Source organism: Felis catus, chromosome A1 (genome assembly GCF_018350175.1).
Source record: "Felis catus isolate Fca126 chromosome A1, F.catus_Fca126_mat1.0, whole genome shotgun sequence".
Classification (NCBI taxonomy): domain Eukaryota; kingdom Metazoa; phylum Chordata; class Mammalia; order Carnivora; family Felidae; genus Felis; species Felis catus.
Window position 1 is genome coordinate 204,532,696 of NC_058368.1, and position 17,177 is coordinate 204,549,872.

At 44.8% G+C, this 17,177-nt stretch overlaps 1 long non-coding RNA gene and 2 pseudogenes across 1 annotated transcript; 2 read left to right on the forward strand and 1 right to left on the reverse strand.

Annotated features, from left to right (window-relative positions):
* Positions 1-248: 248 nt before the first annotated feature.
* On the reverse strand, positions 249-4,475 carry LOC123380110. The gene is made up of 2 exons (XR_006585446.1): positions 4,120-4,475; positions 249-758 (listed from the first exon to the last, which is right to left on the reverse strand). It is a non-coding gene; the product is annotated as an uncharacterized LOC123380110 (long non-coding RNA).
* Positions 4,476-5,848: 1,373 nt separating this feature from the next.
* On the forward strand, positions 5,849-6,993 carry LOC109491372 (annotated as a pseudogene).
* On the forward strand, positions 6,992-7,790 carry LOC101092993 (annotated as a pseudogene).
* Positions 7,791-17,177: the final 9,387 nt, after the last annotated feature.

Consider the following 17,177-nt stretch of genomic DNA (forward strand, 5'->3'; position numbering starts at 1 on the left):
CTCCTGGTCACATACACTCTACCTGTCAAGTTCAGTCAGGAAAAGAGAAACTCAAGCGGCCAATGCTGTGTGAGCCTGAGCAACCGTGCTCCGATTACACTGCCAAAGCCATAAGTGGCTTGACTTTTTCCTGTCTTGTATGCAAGCAAGGATGCCTTCCACGGAGGATGGGTATTCCGTGAAAAGGAAAACACCCCGCAGAGGCTGGAGGAGCTGTAAGACTGGAGAAAAAGGCCAACAAGTCCAGCTTCGCAAGAAATGGTTTATTAAAGGGACTTACAGACAGAGGTATGTCTTGGGTAGCTACAAAGTGAATAGATCTCCACAACCCCACCTCCCGTAAGACTCGCTTTTATAGCACTCCAGGCTGGGGAGTACGTGCCGAGGAGACTACCCAGGAGGAAATGTTTGAGGATCACAGTCATACCTCTACAGCAGGTTAAGGTTGTTCTACCCCAAGAGTGTACTCAAGGGTGCGGTTAAACAAACAGAAAAAATAAGGGGTGTGTTGCTGTGCTGAAGAAGTCTTCAGGTCGCAGAACGATCATCATGGCAGCTTTGTCCAAGATGGTGTTCGTCTGGCTCAGACACTCCACCCCTCAAATCCAGCTCTTGCGATCTCACACGCCCACCTCTTCTGCCATATTCCCTGAGCCATCATGGAGGGGCTTTTGGAGGTAGGTGTTTTTGCCAGATGGCGTTCAAATTGAGGGCTTAAACCACAGCAGCAGTACAGACAGCAGCAGTAAAAGAAACCCCTGAAAAAGGGAGGAAACCTCATTGCTAGCATGAATCCCACTGTAAACCATCTCTGTAGGTCTATGCCCACTGCAGAAAAGGGTTTCCTTCACTAGCATGAGAGAGGAGCAGCAGGCTAAGGACAAAAGAATAAATGCTTAGTGGGTACTGTCTGGGAAAACCCTCTCCCTCAGTATAATGCTAGTGGCTTCACTCTTTGTCGTGAGGACAGAGGGAGTCTGAGGTGCATGAGCAGGAGGGACACACCAGACACGTTGCCTGAGGCCAAAGAGTCAGCCTCTCCGTGTAAAATTAAAGGTGGTGCAAACAAGCATGTCAGGTAACCAGCCATATTGTGCTTTGTGGTATCGATGCCTGTGTGGAATACGTATATGTTGACTGTTTTGGCCCCAACTCCAGCAGGATCAACAGGGACCACTTTAGCCCTCCAGGATATTTCTCACACTCTGGCAAGAAACAGCCTGTTCAACTTGGGGGAAGTTGCCATTCCAAGCCCCATTCAAGCGTCCCCTCCCCCAGGGAGAATGGGCTGAGGAGCACAGAATACAGTTGTTTCTGGCCTGCTTTGAGCTCAGGAACCAGTGCTTCAGGCCTCGTTTTCCAGAAGGCATGCTGGTTTTGGTACCTAACCGTGGGTTTGGGGTGTGGCTACAGGCTGTCAAATTTAACAAGGTCATGGCTTCTGGCAAGATGTGCCACTGTAAGAGGGCTCTGAGTTGAGCTTTGAGAATGTCATTCTTCCTTGCAGTAAGTCCAGCAGCTTGTTGATTATAGGTTAGATGAAACTGCCCATGTATGTCCTGTTCATGAGCCCAGTCCTGTGTCCAGTGAAATATATGTCCTATCACTATGTATCCTTTGAGGTTATCCATACATGACACAAAGTTGTTTGAGGCCATTGATGTTGGCATTTTGATTAGCTCTTTTGCAGGGGTGGCTTGTGTGAGCCCAGAAGCTGTATCACCACAAGTTCTGATGTGCTTTTTTTCTTGACTTGTGGGTAGAAGACCAATACAATCAATTTGCCAGTCTAAAACTGGTTGGATCCCAGGAGGATTGTGTGGTGTGTGGAACCTTCCTAGGTCTCAGACTGTAAGAGATCAGGCAGTTGCTAACAGCTGCTAGGAGGTCAGTACAGCACTTCACTATGCTCCATCCCACCCTTGTACTGAGATGCTCACTGTGCTTATGAACCCCTGCAACCAATTCTAAACTTTGTATGGGGGTAAGGGCCCTGATCTTTGCTAAGGGGTCTGTCTCAATATTCTCAGGGGGTGAGGGAGGCCTATGCTCCGAGACATGGAAATTAGTATAGGAGGCAGCAGAGTCCTGTATCCTTTCCTATATATCTTTCCGTATTTCTGCTACTTATAATGATTTCTGTGGGTCCCTAGCCCATTGGGCCACCTGTGTTGTCAAACCCCTATAGACAGCCCAAGTGTCCATGCAGAGGGTAAGGAGCCAAGGTGCGTGTATATATACCATCCAGGCAGCTCTCAATTCAGCCCATTGGCTGCTTTTAGCCTATTCCAAGTCTCAAACCGGATAGTATCAGTCTGGGGCTAGATCGCTACTGTAGTCCAGTACTAGGATTCTCTCTAATAAACCCATCTGTATAGCAAGCTTCTTTAGGAATATGGCATTTGCCTTTCTTTATGTGTTATGGGGTCTCTCCATAGGAGGCTGGGGGGGCGTTAAAGATTTCACATTCTGCTGCCCAAAGTTAGCATGTAATTCAGCTCCCGATGGACTAGTGGAGAGAACACTCCTTTGTTGTAAGTAAGCATCTTAGAGGCTTGTGCTACTGCAGATGCCATTCTTGCAAATATACCATCTGTCCACCCCTTTATAGGCAAACTGGTCCAGGCATTTATCAGAGGGATGGTCATTAAGGGCTCCCCTTGTTAAAGGACCTTATGGACTCAACACTTGTTCAATAGGAGAATTTCAGCTCTCTGCTCCCTTCCAGAGTTGTGACCAAAAGCTAAATGGAGTTAACTTCCCATGCTGTTCCTTCCATCAAGCCCAGTTCACCTTATCTGGTGTAGCAGTCACATCTAAGGTCGGGGTATACCAGGGAAGGGTGCCCTAAAGCCTGAGCTTGAGCAGCTACTACCTTAGCTCGGTCAAAGGCAGCTTGATGTTCTACCCAATGCTGATGCACTCCCTTTTTTGCCAGATGGTATAGAGAGTGCAGGCATGTTAAATTTAGTCTCAAAGGCTGGAGAGTATGTTCTGGGGACCATCTAGGAGGAAGTGTTTGAAAATTACATTCATATCTCCAGAACATATCAAGGATGTTATGCCCTAAAACTGTACTTTAGGGTGTGCTTAAACAGAAAAAAAAAATGGGGAGGATGCTATGTTCAAGAAGGCTTCAGGTCATGGAATGGTCACCAAGGTAGATTTGTTCAAGGTGGTGTTAGGCTGGCTCACACACTGGTAAATACATTTATTATTGGAGAAAGGTAAAAAGAAGGTATTGGATGCTCTGGCCATAAAAGTTGAACAAAGTAAAAGACTTCTAGAGGTGATTGATTGTATTTTACAGGGACAGGAGGAAAAGAAGATAAATTGGTCACGTGGAAGACTAGAGGATCTTTAGCACCATGGAAAGATCAGAATCTTTGATGACAAATCCAGCAATCTGGAAGGTTACCTCCCTTAGCAATGGCCTGGGAGCTACGAATGAGGCATTATCTTTCCAGGCCAATGCCAAAGTAAAGAAAAGGAAAAGAGGGAGAACCTATTTCATATTTAAAGTATGAAGTCTTGATCCATTGTCTTGGGCAGAAGCAGTTTACCTCAATGCCAGCTACTTCTCTTCCCTGTCAATTTGTTTCAGAGGTCTCCAGTGTCTGTAAACCACCAGATATCAGGTGGATCCTTCTTCAGTTGTTACATGTGTACTCAAGGCTCAATGCCTTCCAATTTTGCAGCAGTGTCAGTGGTCAGGAGCACTTGGTAAGGTCCTTTTCAATGAGGCTCAAACACTGTTTTCTCTAATGCTATTTCCAGAATACCCAATCATCGATCTCCCCACTATGACCAACAAGATCCTTTGAATTGGAGTCTGGAGAGGCTTCTTTAACCTGTTGATGATAGGCTTTACCATAAGACATTGAAGACTTAAGAAGCCAGTCATATTAGCATGAGATAATAAAGGATCAGGAGAAAGTTGTATACCCATAGACATTGGTCTCCTGGCGACTATCTCATGTGGAATGAGTTTGTGTTTCCCAAGAGGGATACCGTGAATAGTCAGCAAAATCAAAAGCAATACCTTCGGTCAGGAAAGTACAGTTGTTTTGGCAAGTTTAGTTTAAAGTTAGAGGATCCCATTAGTTCTCTCAGCCTTACCTGAAGATTGAGGATGATAGGGACAATGATAATTCCAAGAAGTTTGCAAGGTTTTCATCCAGGTTCCTTGATTTGCCTGGTGAAGGTGGGTTCTTCTGTCGCTGGAGATTGGGAAAGGTATACCAGGTGGGAAACGCAATTTCTAACAGTTTCCTTGCTGCCATGAGGACATCAGCCTTGTAGCAGGAGAAAACTTCAACCCTTCTGGAAAACCACATACAATAACAAGAACATATTCATAACCAATAATGAGTAGCAGTTGAATGAAGTCTAGCTGTAGGTGTTCAAAGGGTCCAGAAGGAGGTCTGAAGCCTCTGGGAACAAAACCAGTTTTATAGGATTATGGACCTAGATGGAAATCAGACATTGCTGGTAAAAATTTTTTTTGCAACTTTATTGAAGCTTTTCACACAATGTTTATTCATAAGTTGGGTCATTTAGGATGGTGAAGGAATGCAAAAAGCAAAAAATGGGGTTTTCGAGGGAGGTAGGAGGAACCAAACAAGTGTCTTGGGTTTCCCATATCCCTGGGTGTTCATTTAATTTACAACCATTGTTTACCCATCTCTTTTTTTAAAATTTTATCTTTTATTTTTTAAAGCTTACATCCAAATTATTTAGCATATAGTGCAACAATGATTTCAGGAGTAGATTCCTTAGTGCCCCTTACCCATTTAGCCCATCCCTCCTCCCATCACCCATCCAGTAACCCTCAGTTTGTTCTCAATATTTTTGAGTCTCTTCTGTTTTGTCCCCCTCCCTGTTTTTATATTCTTTTTGTTTCCCTTCCCTTATGTATCTGTTTTGTCTCTTAAAGTCCTCATATGAGTGAAGCCATATGATTTTTGTCTTTCTCTAATTTCACTTAGCATAATACCATCCAGTTCCATCCATGTAATTGCAAATGGCAAGATTTCCTTCTTTTTGATTGCCGAGTAATACTGCAATTGTTCACCCATCTTAATTTCTCTGATTCAGGAGCAAAACGTTGCCATGTCATAAACACATCAAGATGGCAAAAGTCTGGCAGTGTGGGCCCATTTCTTGCAGAAAGAGAATGGACTTCCTCTACATCTTACAAATACACAATCTTACAAATACAATGTAAAGAAGGCTTAGTATTATTTGACAATACTTTCCATGAAATATACATATCAAATAAGCCTAATTAGTTTGGCAAATACTTTGAAATATTGTAGGTCAAAAAGACTTCATTTACAATTTGACTTTGGGAAATTTGTAAAAAATATTTTAAAAAAAGTTTTAAAGCCCTTCTCTACTTAGGACCACAGATAATTATGAAACCTAATAGTTGAAAGGTAAAGAAACTTGGGGAGTATAGCCAGTTGGTGGAGCGAGGCAGTGAGGTGGAAGAGGTCAAAGGTTGATGGTGGTATAGGCTCAGAGGCTCTCTAATGCTCCCTCTGTCCTAGAGCCCCTTGAAGGATTCACAATGACATCTTTTCAACAAGTCCCCTTGCAGACTTCCAACTTTGCCCATGTCATCTTTCAATATGCGCCCAAGAGGGGGGCCTGGGTGGCTCAGTCGGTTGAGCATCTGACTTCAGCTCAGGTCATGATCTCACGGTCTGTGAGTTTGAGCCCCACGTTGGGCTCTGTGCTGACAGCTCAGAGCCTGGAGCCTGCTTTGGATTCTGTGTCTCCCTCTCTCTCTGCCCCTCCCCCACTCATGCTCTGTCTCTCTCTGTCTCAAATAAATAAACATTAAAAAAAATATGTGCCCAAGAGTTATCTTCCTAATTCACACCTGGAATGTCATTGCACCGTAACTCCATATGTCCATCTACATCCAAAAGATTGGGTTGATATATTCAAGGTCGGATGGAGTACTGCTTGTGATTATCACACATTGTTATGGCCTTGTATGCCTGAACATTATGTAGAAGGAACCACCGTTAATTGTGTATTTGCATTTCAAGGATATTGCCTTCCAAATGATGATGGAGCATTTTATTAGTTCTGTTATGTTACCCATTAGGGTGAAATTCGTGGAGCAAGTACACCTTTCCAGTTGAGAACTTCTCCAGCTGAAGAGTTACTTACTATGGAAGAGGAAGGAAATTCTGACATGTTAGTGGTGACCACAAAAGTTGGCCTTCTCGAGTTGAAAATTGAGAAAACCATGAAAGAAAAAGAACTCTTACATTTCATTGATGTTCTGGAAAAAGAACCAGCACAACTTGCAGAACAAGTTGGAAGAATGCAAAGAGAAGGTAACCATGAGAAAGAAAGATGTGACCAACTAATTGCAATCTGAGCAAGAGGGTCTTGTTGAAGTATCACAAAGTTAGAAATGGAAAATGAAGGGTTTAAGAAGAGATACAGTGATGTTACATGCAAAGCTCTCCAGCTTGAGGAAGATATTGTGTCAGTGACACAGAAAGCAATTGAAAAGAAACTGCATGAGGCAGTTTATTTTTTTATTTTTATTTTTTTTTGCATGAGGCAGTTTAAAGGACAAACTCAGGAAGGCATGATATGAAAGAGAACAACTGGAACATTAGTTGAAGATGGAAAAGGATGAGAAGGAACTTTATTAAGGTACCTTTGAAGAATACTGAAATATAAAATACCAAGCCGTGTCAGAGGTCCAGACGTTAAAGAATTTAGATGGGAACAAAGAAAGCATGATTAGTCAGGCTCCTGGCTGACTCAGCCAGGGGAACATGCACCTCTTGATCTCTGGGTTGTGAGTTTGAGCCCCATGTTGGGTATAGAGATTACTTAAATTAAAAAAAACAACAACTTAAGAAAAAAAGCATGATTACTTATTGCCAAGAAGATATTGGAAGGCTGCAGTTCTGTTTGGCTGAAAAGGAAAATCTGCAAAGGGCTTTCTTGTTTATAACCTCAAGTAAGGAAGATACGGGGTGTGTGTGTGTGTGTGTGTGTGTGTGTGTGGTTTGTTTGTTTGCTTTTAAAGGAGCAACTTTGTAAAGCAGAGGAACAGATTCAGGCAACTGGGCAAGAAATGGTCTTTCTGGCCAAAGAACGTAGTGATGCTGTGAATGTGGGAGATCAAACAATGGCAGAGCTGCATGCTGCACAGCTGGAAGGTGAGAAAGTCAAAAAGCAGGTAGCTGATGCTGTGGCAGGACATCAACTAAATGCTGCGAAAAGAGATCAGGAAGAGACTGATACATGGGTGCACGATATGAGAAGAGAAGTGGAAAATTTGAAACATCATCTTCAGATGGCAGCAGATCATTAATTACAAAGATAATTCAAGGAATGCCAGAGGGGCCCCAAACAAATAAATACACTTTCAGACCAATCAGCCAGTAGCAACAGCGTATTCACCATGAAAATTGGGAATCGGCAGAAAGTAAAGGATGCCTCAATAAACACAGACCCAGCTACTGCTGGCTCTACTGTAGATGTAAAAGCCATCGCTGTCTGCAGCTGAGACAGTTTCTGCCCTTGTAACAAAGGGGCAAGTCTGTGAAATGACCAAGGACATTGCTGACAAGACAAAAATATAATAAATGTAAACTACTCTTGCAGGATGAGAAAACAAAATGCAATAAATATGCTGATGAACTTGCAAAAGTGGAGTCAAAATAGAACAAGTGAAGATTGCTGGAAACGTAAAACCAGCAGTGGTTGAAGTACAGGACAATGACAAACTTGAGAGAGAGACAAGGAAATAGATGGTCTAACTTCACATTTGGAAAACCTTTCCAGGAGCAAGGAACTTGAAAGAACTCTAGAAAATCAAGCAGAAAGGAAACGGAAGGTCAGAATTTCCAGGGTTCTCAGAAGATTTCACAGTGTCTCAACATATGCTCAGAGCAAAATGGTCATGTTGCTGCAGTGCTGAATATACAACCCGTTCTGCAATATGTTCATCCTTGTGCAACACAGGAAACCAGAGATGGAGCAGATGGTGCTTTTTTTAAAAAAAATGTATTTTATGTTTGAGAGAGAGAGAGCAAGTGGGGGAGGGCAGAGAGAGAGGAGAAACAGGGGATCCAAAGCAGCCTCTGTGCTGGCATCATGGAGCACGTGCAGGGCTCCAACTCAGGAACCCCTGAGATCATGCCCTGAGCAGAAATCTGACTCTTAACAGAGCCACCCAGGCACCCCACAGATGGTGCTTTTTACCCAGATGAAATCTGAAGGGTACCTGTGAGAGCCCACTTGAGGACTGAAGATGATGGTCTTTGCAGCCAGCCTGCCAGATACCTTAGTCGGCCTGATGGTTTAGAAGATCTGAGGACAAGAAAGAAGATGAGAGTGTGCCCACTGCTCCTGACCCTCCAAGTCAAGCATTTACATGGGCACATGGGCGCAGGACAGGCTTTTGCTTTGATTCCAGCTTTGATGTTCACAAGAAGGGTCCCCTCTGCGAATTAATGTTCCCTCCCAACTATAATCAGAGCAAATTTGAAGAACATATTGAAAGTCACAGGCAGGTGTGCACAATGTGCAGCAAGCAGTCCCCTCCTGCCTGTGACCAGCAGGGCTTTGAAAGGCATGTGTAGACCCATTTTGATCATGGTTTAAATTTGACTAGTTATATTTTATTATGAGTTAGTAATCCAGTTTAGCCATTAAAAAAAAAAATCACCTCAAATAGACCACTGTGGAGACCACACGGTATCACTTCCATGAACCGTCTACCACACTTTTCTGAACAAGGGCTACTTTTTAGTTATGTGTTGCTAGTGTCAGGGTCAATCATTGGCTTATCAATAAATATAATTGTAACTTCTGTTACTCTTACCAGCTCAAGATAAGACGTTTTTCTGTGTTTGTATCTTTTTTTTCTAATGTTTATTTATTTATTTTGAGAGTGGGGAAGGGCAGAGAGAGAGGGAGAGAGAGAATTGCAAACTGGCTCTGTGCTGACAGCGCAGGGCTCAGGACTTGATCTCAAGAACTATGAGAGCATGACCTGAGCTGAAATCAAGAGTTGGCTACTTAACTGAGTGAGCCACCCAGGTACCCCTCTGTGTTTGTATCTTTATTTATTCCTCACTTTGCAAAGGTATATGAATAAAAGAAATGGAGTATTTTAACGTTACTGTACTGAAAATGTATGTACATAGAGTGTGTTATTTAGCACAATATTTACAAGTTTCTGTTGACTTTGTTGATTGAGTGTGACTACCAAATATAATGTAATAAAAGTAATTTATCATAAAAAAGGTAAAGAAACTTTACACAGTATATCATAATCATACAATAAATCCCAAGAAAACTGTCCTTTTAACAGAGAGAAAACAAAATTTTAATTTCGCACCAGTTTACTTTTGATATTAAAACTCATTTTTAAGTAAATTAATTTTAATCTTAGTTTGACTACACATTACAACTCCTTTTCAAAGATTCCTTTTCTACGGTGCTGACAGCTCAGAGCCTGGAGCCTGCTTCAGATTCTGTGTCTCCCTCTCTCTCTGCTCCTACCCCACTCAAGCTCTGTCTCTTGCTCTAAAAATAAATTAAACATTAAAATTCCTTATCTATAATCCTTCTACAAACTTTCTTTTCTGCATTCCAATTTTTTCCTGTTTTTCTTCTTTAAACACCCTCACTTGGAGACAAAATTACTTTCTTTTCCCTTAAGAAAAAAATGTACCTCCTTTCCTCACATCTTCTCTTATTGAAACACATCCTACTTTTTTGGCACATGAAGATGCTTCCCTTATTATTTCCAGTAGTTTGAATTGCATATATTATTTAAATCACCTTAATTTCTAGTGAAAACTAAGTAAGCAATTGTGAACTGAGTGCTATAGCAGCATTTTTTAAATTTGCAAATTTATCAATACATTTCATAATTTCTAGAAGCATATTCTTTTTTCAGTTTTCCCAGATAGCATTAACATATCTGGGTAACTTTTAGTTTTTCTGCGATGAAAGGACTAGATGATGCCTAGAAACTTGACAGATAAAACTGGGCCTGTGTAAATGTGTCTGTGAGGATGTGCAAATATGCCTGTACTGCCTCCTCAGAGGGAATTATATCATTTTGTCCTCATATAATGTCATCAATATAATGCCCATATGGCATCTTTCCAATTGTAAGGTACTTACATCCTATCAAACCTGCTAGCAGAGGTGATGTGCAATTGCAGGACTGTTTAAAAATATCCCAGTGGGAGCTAAGAAAATGTATACCGAGTCCCTTAAAAAGTGAAAGAAAATTGGGCCTGGGACTCGTACACAGTGGGAACAAAACAGAACATACTAGCTAGGTCAGTGACTGTGAAGGATGTTCTTTGGGCCTGTTCTATGTCCTATAATCAGTTCTATAATATTAGGAATTGGAGCCTAAATCAAGGAACCTAAGCAGTGAGGTTTGGATAGATAGTCAACGGTGAGGTGTCATGCATTAGTGGTTGGCTTAATACCAGCCTGTGGGGCTATTGAAAGGGGGGAGCTTTGGGAATAATGACTTTTTTTTTAATTTAAAAAGTTTAGGGGTGCCTGGGTGGCTCAGTTGGTTAAGCATCCAAGTTCGCCTCAGGTCAGGATCTCACGGTTTGTGAGTTCGAGCCCCGCGTTGGGCTCTGTGCTGACAGCTCAGGGCCTGGAGCCTGCTTCAGATTCTGTGTCTCCCTCTCTCTCTGCTCCTCCCCTGCTCACACTCTGTCTCTCTCTCAAAAATAAATAAAGATTGGGAATGCAAGCTGGTGCAGCCACTCTGGAAAACAGTATGGAGGTTCCTCAAAAAACTAAAAATAGACCTACCCTACCACCCAGCAATTGCACTACTAGGCTTTTATCCAAGGGACACAGGTGTGCTGTTTCGAAGGGACACATGCACCCCCGTGTTTATAGCAGCACTATCAACAATAGCCAAAGTATGGAAAGAGCCCAAATGGCCATCGATGGATGAATGGATAAAGAAGATGTGGTATATATATACACAATGGAGTATGACTCGGCAATCAAAAAGAATAAAATCTTGCCATTTGCAGCTACGTGGACGGAACTGGAGGGTATTATGCTAAGTGAAATTAGTCAGAGAAAGACAAAAATCATATGGCTTCACTCATATGAGGACTTTAAGAGACAAAACAGATGAGCATAAGCGAAGGGAAACAAAAAGAATACAAAAACAGGGAGGGGGACAAAACAGAAGAGACTCATAAATATGGAGAACAAACCGAGGGTTACTGGAGGGGTGGTGGGAGGGGTATGGGCTAAATGGGTAAGGGGCACTAAGGAATCTACTCCTGAAATCATTGTTTCACTATATGCTAACTAATTTGGATGTAAGTTTAAAAAAATAAATAAAATTTTAAAAAATATTTAAAAAATTAAAAAATTTTTTAAAAAGTTTATATATTATTTTTGAGAGAGAGAGTGTGTGTGCATACGTGGAGGAGGGGGGAGAGAAAGAGAGAATCTCAAGCAACCATGCAGAGCCGGATATGGGGCTGGAACTTATGAACCCTTGAGATCATGACCTGAGTGGAAAGCAAGAGTCCACTTAACCGACTGAGCCACCCAGGCCCCCCATGACTCTTGGCTGAAGCATATCTTTAATAATGGGATAGGCCTTCAGTGCTTTGTTTAAGTCGTACTGGGGAGTGTTAACTGTCTTGACTAGAGAGGAGTGGTCAAGGCATCCATTTGGCAGGCCAGTTAGGAAGAACAAGAGCATGGCATCCTGTCAAGGCATCCGTGCTTATAGTTAGGAAAGAAAGCGCCAGGGGGCCACCACCAGAGGAGGCCATTTGAAGTGAATGGTCCCAATAGCTACATCCCAATGGGTTTATACACCTTTGATTGTTTTGTCAGCAATTCCCTATAAGGATAAGGACTTTCCTTTTGGGAACTGAGAGGGATTTCATGGAATGACAGTGACCTGGGCCCTGGTATCTAATAGGGGCAAAAAAAAAAAAAAAAAAAAAGACTGAAATTTTATTGTCCCACTGGACTACCAGAGTGGCATAGAGGAAATTGTCCTGGGAAGGTGGGACAAGCCCCAGGGAGTCGCCAATTCCTGGGGTAGAACCTGGAGTGGCTGCTAGGCCTGGTGGTTAGGGAAAGGGACAAGGTTGGTAATGGAATCAAGCTGGGGAAGGTCAGAGGAGGTAGAGGGCTATTATGTGGAAGTGGAGGGCCAGCAGAAGGGTGCTGTGGCTGACAGAATCTAGTTTTAGGCTCCTAAGTTTAGAAGCTGGTTGTCCAGAGATTAAGTGGCCAGGAACCCTGAGTCTCCATAACTCCCAGCAGGGCTTTGCCTGTGTATTCCCGAACAAGGAAACATTAGATGGGTAGGGTGTTACTGGGGAGGGAGTGGGGACTGCTTCTGCCACAAACGAAACAAAACAAACAACAAAACGACGATTTCCTTCCACCCAGTGCTTTTGATTTGGGAACGGACAGTGGAAGCGGTAGTGCTTGTACCACTTTTCAGGTGTAGCACCCGGTGCTAGTTTATGGGCTACAGCAACCCGGATTCAGAACCAAGGGTTTCCCACTAGAGCTGCCAGAATGCTCAGAACCGCTGGTTCCTCCCGGCACCACAGTTGCTCTGGGAGGAGGGATGTTCATCTTTGGCTCCACCACAGCCATTTGCTGTGCTGGCACAGGGAGTGTCCCAGCACCACTCCTTCTAGGGAACTGCAGGTCGCTCAGGCAGCTCCGTTGAGGGATCTCAGCCTCAGTTTCTCCTTATTTCCCCTGGGAGTACCCATCCAAGCAGGGGATTGGGAAGGCACATCTTCCTTCCCTGAGACCAACTCTCGGGCCCCTGCACTGATCAGTGCTCTCTGCTGGCCCTTGCTCCTTCCAGCGTTGGCAGGTGCCAGCCTCCCCTCCACTAGGTGCATGGCCCATGATGTGCGGTCACAGTTTCTGGCAGAGCCGGGCTGGCGCTTTCCCGGTGGAGGTGGCTCTGCTCGGCGCGGAGCTGGGTGTGTTTCGCCGGTGTCGCCCATCCTTTCGCTTTGCGGGGTGTTCCGTTCCCGGCCCCACTGGCAGCCGGAAAATCGGGGTGGGGGTGGGGGGTCAAGGGGCAGCACCTGTGCATGAGCCCAGCCAGGTGTTCCTCGGGGGGGGGGGGGGGGATAGCTCCGCGCCGGTACCCAGCAGCCTGTTTCTCGTCACCACTTTCGCGAGCAGCGCCCACCAGATAACTCGGGGATTTCGCGCCACCACTTGAACTCCGCCCAAAGTTCAGGGTCGTTGGGTGCCGTCCCTTCCTCTGCCCAGGAAGGCCTGTGCCGGCCTTCCGGTGGTCGCCCTTCCCGGCCGTCCCCTTGCCACTTTGGCCAGTAGCTCGGAGCCGGCGGTTTGTCTGTCACAGCCCGGATTGTGCACAGGCTCTGTGGCAGCACCGCCCACGACCCGGCGGGCACTGTTTCTCAGTGACGGCCCCTATTACGTGACTTCGCGGTGCGGGTGTTTGTCGTAGGCAGCACCGCTCGTCTCCCCCAGTTTGCATTTCTCTAATTGTCCCGATCTGGCCATTTGACAGGTGCAGTTTCCCTAGTTCCCCGGAGCATTCATTCTGTGTCTTGGTGGCTGCTCGGCGGCTAGCGTCCAGACCGCCGCTGCTCTTTGGCCCTTTGCTAGTGGAGATGCGCCCGCGCTCGCTCTTTCGCAGAGAGGACAGCGACGTCAGAACGCCTCCATCCGGACACTGGAACAATCACTGCCTGTGCTGGTCGGGTCTCGGTCTCCAACCCTCCAGGTTTCACCGTCATCATGCATTTCTTCCTTCTAGCACACCTGGAATTAGCGGTGCGTGGGATTTCCTTGTTGTAGCAGGTCCCGTGTAGTCGCGCCTGCGATTTCCAATCTTGGCCGAGTCGGAGAACAGCGGCCAAGGAGATTTCTCCGCGGTGCAGATCCCGCTTTAGGCGAATCAAGGGTTTAGCCAGGCCTGGAACTTCTTAGTCAAAGGAAGTCCATGTTGATTCTGGCAAATGAGTATTTAATCCTGCCTTGCAGATTTCTATGTCTGACCGGATCCCGGTTTAGCGACTTACCAGCGTAGCATGAGGTGGGCGCTTCAGTTCAGCCTAAGATTTCCAGTTGTAATAAGTCTGAATAAACCCATGTCTCTGGTATATCTGAGATCAGGTGAGCTCAATGTCAGACCGAATGTGTCCAGATTTGCAAGGAATCTGTACCTGTTCATCAGGCCTGCCATTTCTTTTTCAATGGTAGCAAGTGTTTCTCAGAAATGCGATGACCTGCCATGCCTATGTTTGTTATTAGGTCCCACAGAAGTAGGGATATATTGGCAAAACTACCTTTTTTGGGGGTAGTATTAGAACAGTTGTTTTGTTTTGTTTGCAATAGGAAGTACATTTTATTACTAAATCTGGGAGAAGTCAATATCAACAGAATACAAAAATTGCTCATTGGTCGGACGTTCTAGAAAATTCAGACATACTGTTTTTGATTATTAGTTTTCTAGAAGTCGGTGTATATTTGCTAAAGAGATTTCTGATTTGGAGTCAGTTCTGGGGTGTTCTGCCTTAAGTATGTTTGCATTATTAAGCCCGTAGAAGTCAATGTGTGAGGCAAAAATGTTTTTTTAATCCTAGCAGTGCTGCATTTGCTATAGGAAGTACCCTCTCCCCACTTACTAAGTCCTCTCAGAGTTGATATAAACTGGGGAAAATAATTTCTTCATCCTAGCAACTTCTGTAAGTCAAGATTTAGCTGTGTTCCTGTTTATTATGCTGTGAAAGTCAGTGCCTATAGAGACAAAAGCGGTTTCTTAATCATAGTAAGTTAGGGGTTGGAAACACAAGGTCTGCCAATCATTTGTTAATATGAAATCCCATGAAAATCAGTATATACTGCTGAAAATGATTTCTTCACTGTAGGCAGGTTTGGTTGTGCAAGAGACAGTCTGCCTTAGCTGTTCATTACATTGATTTCTTAGTTCTACCAAGTTAATTTTTTGCAATAGAAGTTCAAACTGTGCTTTTTATTATGAAGTCCCCTAAAGGTCACTGTCCACCAGCTGAAAAGATTTCTTGTTTGCAGAGAGTTCAAGGAAATTCTGATTTAGCTATGTTTTTGTTTAAGGACACTGTAGAACTCAATTTCTTGATCGCAACAATGCTGTATTTGCAACTGAAGTCGGCCCTTTCTCTTTAAATCCCGTGGAGTCCCTGCAGACTGGCTAATGAGATTTTTTTTTTAGGGTTAATAAATATTTGCTTAGCAGTGGCAGCTATTTCTTACTCCTGCTTCCTCTGGGTTTGTGTTTATGGAACACACGATTACGCTGATGGGAACCTCTGGGAAAGCAGCATTTAGCATGTTTGCAATTTCTTTCTTTCTCTCAGGGGGAGGGGTTCTATGAATGCAGTTGCTCCCTTAGTCTTCTATTCTCCTGCAGTGTATTTTCCTTGGAAATCGATGTGTTTTGGTTTCCTTTTGTGTTCACAAGGGTCAGGATCCATGTGTTTTGATTTCTATTTAGATTTAGGCAGTTTATGATCATTTTATTTGTTATTTCCTGAATTTAACTTTGTTATGTATCCTACTTATTTCCTTGCGTGTTTCACCACTCAGCTGCATGCTCTCTGACTTGCCTTCACCTACTGAGAGCAAGCTCAGTCTCAGCCCCACAGATGCTGGGCCTCCCTGTTTCCTGCAGGCTGCACCAGTCCTTCTGCCAGACGGGAGGCACACACTGCCTGCTTTATGGCCTGGAGCGGCAAGGACAGTTCTTGGTCTGGGCACCGTTCCTAGTACATAGTTTCTCCCACTCAGGACCCCAGGGTTCTCTGTGCCATCTCCTTCTCAACCCCAGCACAGCTGGTTCCCCGGGGCTGGCCTGACCTTTGTTGGGCATGGACATGTGAGGCCAGCTGGTGTAGAAATTGCGCTCCAAAGGCATCCTCTTCTTGCCCATAATATCGAATGTTTTATTTGTTGGGTTAGTTTCTGTATGGTTTGCTTTTGTTTCGGTTTCATTTCGGTTTGTTTTCCTCCTTTCCGTTTGTGTTCTGCCTGTGCGTTTGCTTTGCGCCTGTTGGTTGGTTTTAGTAATGGGCCTGTTGCTTTGGTTTATGCGTTCTTGCCAGGTTCTCCTTTTTCCTGTAGTCTCCACTGATTTGTTACCACTCAGTCGCGTGACTTTCTCCAGACTTCTGCCTTGCCTCTGCCCACACCCGGAGACAGCATAAGTACCCAGGCTGCAGTAGTGCTGTAGGCTAGCCTACTTCATCTGTGCAAAGCTTGAGTCCTGGAAATCAGAGCCCCGAGCGCGATGTAGCCGCATTTTCCTGGCCGTGTGAAAGAGGCTTGGGATTCCACAGCGGGGGCGCCAGAGCCCCAGCCTGCATCTCTGTTGAACTCAGAAGATTCGGGGCTTTGCCCACTCCCTTTCTATCCTGTGCTGGGAGAATCCTCAGGCCACGGTGGTGGTTTGGTTTCGGAACTGCTTTCCAGTCCTTGTTGGCGGCTTCGCTGGGTCTACCCGCAAAAGGAAGTCTTGCCCAGATCCCACTGCACCTCGGAACCCAGACCCGCTCTGCCCAATGTGGGCCTCTGGCCCGGGACACAGAAGAAGCCAGAGGCATCTTAAGGAGAGGCGGACTCTGCGGAGGAACCCGAAGGACTCTCGCACCAGCAGCTTCCCTGCACCAGGACGCGGCGCCTGGCGCCTGGCGACAGAAGGCTGGAGGAGACCAGACCGCGGGGACCCTTTGGAGCACCGCAGACCCCTGCCCGCTCGGTGGAGTCCCGTCGGAGCATTCTCAGGCTGCTTGGACTGGATTGGTCACACCGTGTACACCTTGAGTAGCGGCCTCTGCAGGAGCATCTTTGGGACTAAGGAGCCCTGAGATTGCAGCGGGAGCCTTTCCTAGCTGCCCTCGGCAAAGAGTCTCATTTGTGAAATTTACAAAATAAAAATCTCTTAAGATGTGCCCTTCAGAGTTCTCTGTCCAGTTCTTCTCATTCTCTGAGGTTTCTACTTTTCGTTTCTGGTTGATTACTACATTCGGGTCCCTTATATATTTTATAGTAAAAAGTAGGACTTGGCTTTGTTCCTCTCTCTTAAATTCCTAGAAGTCGGTGTACACTGGGGCAAAACGACTTTTCTCTCC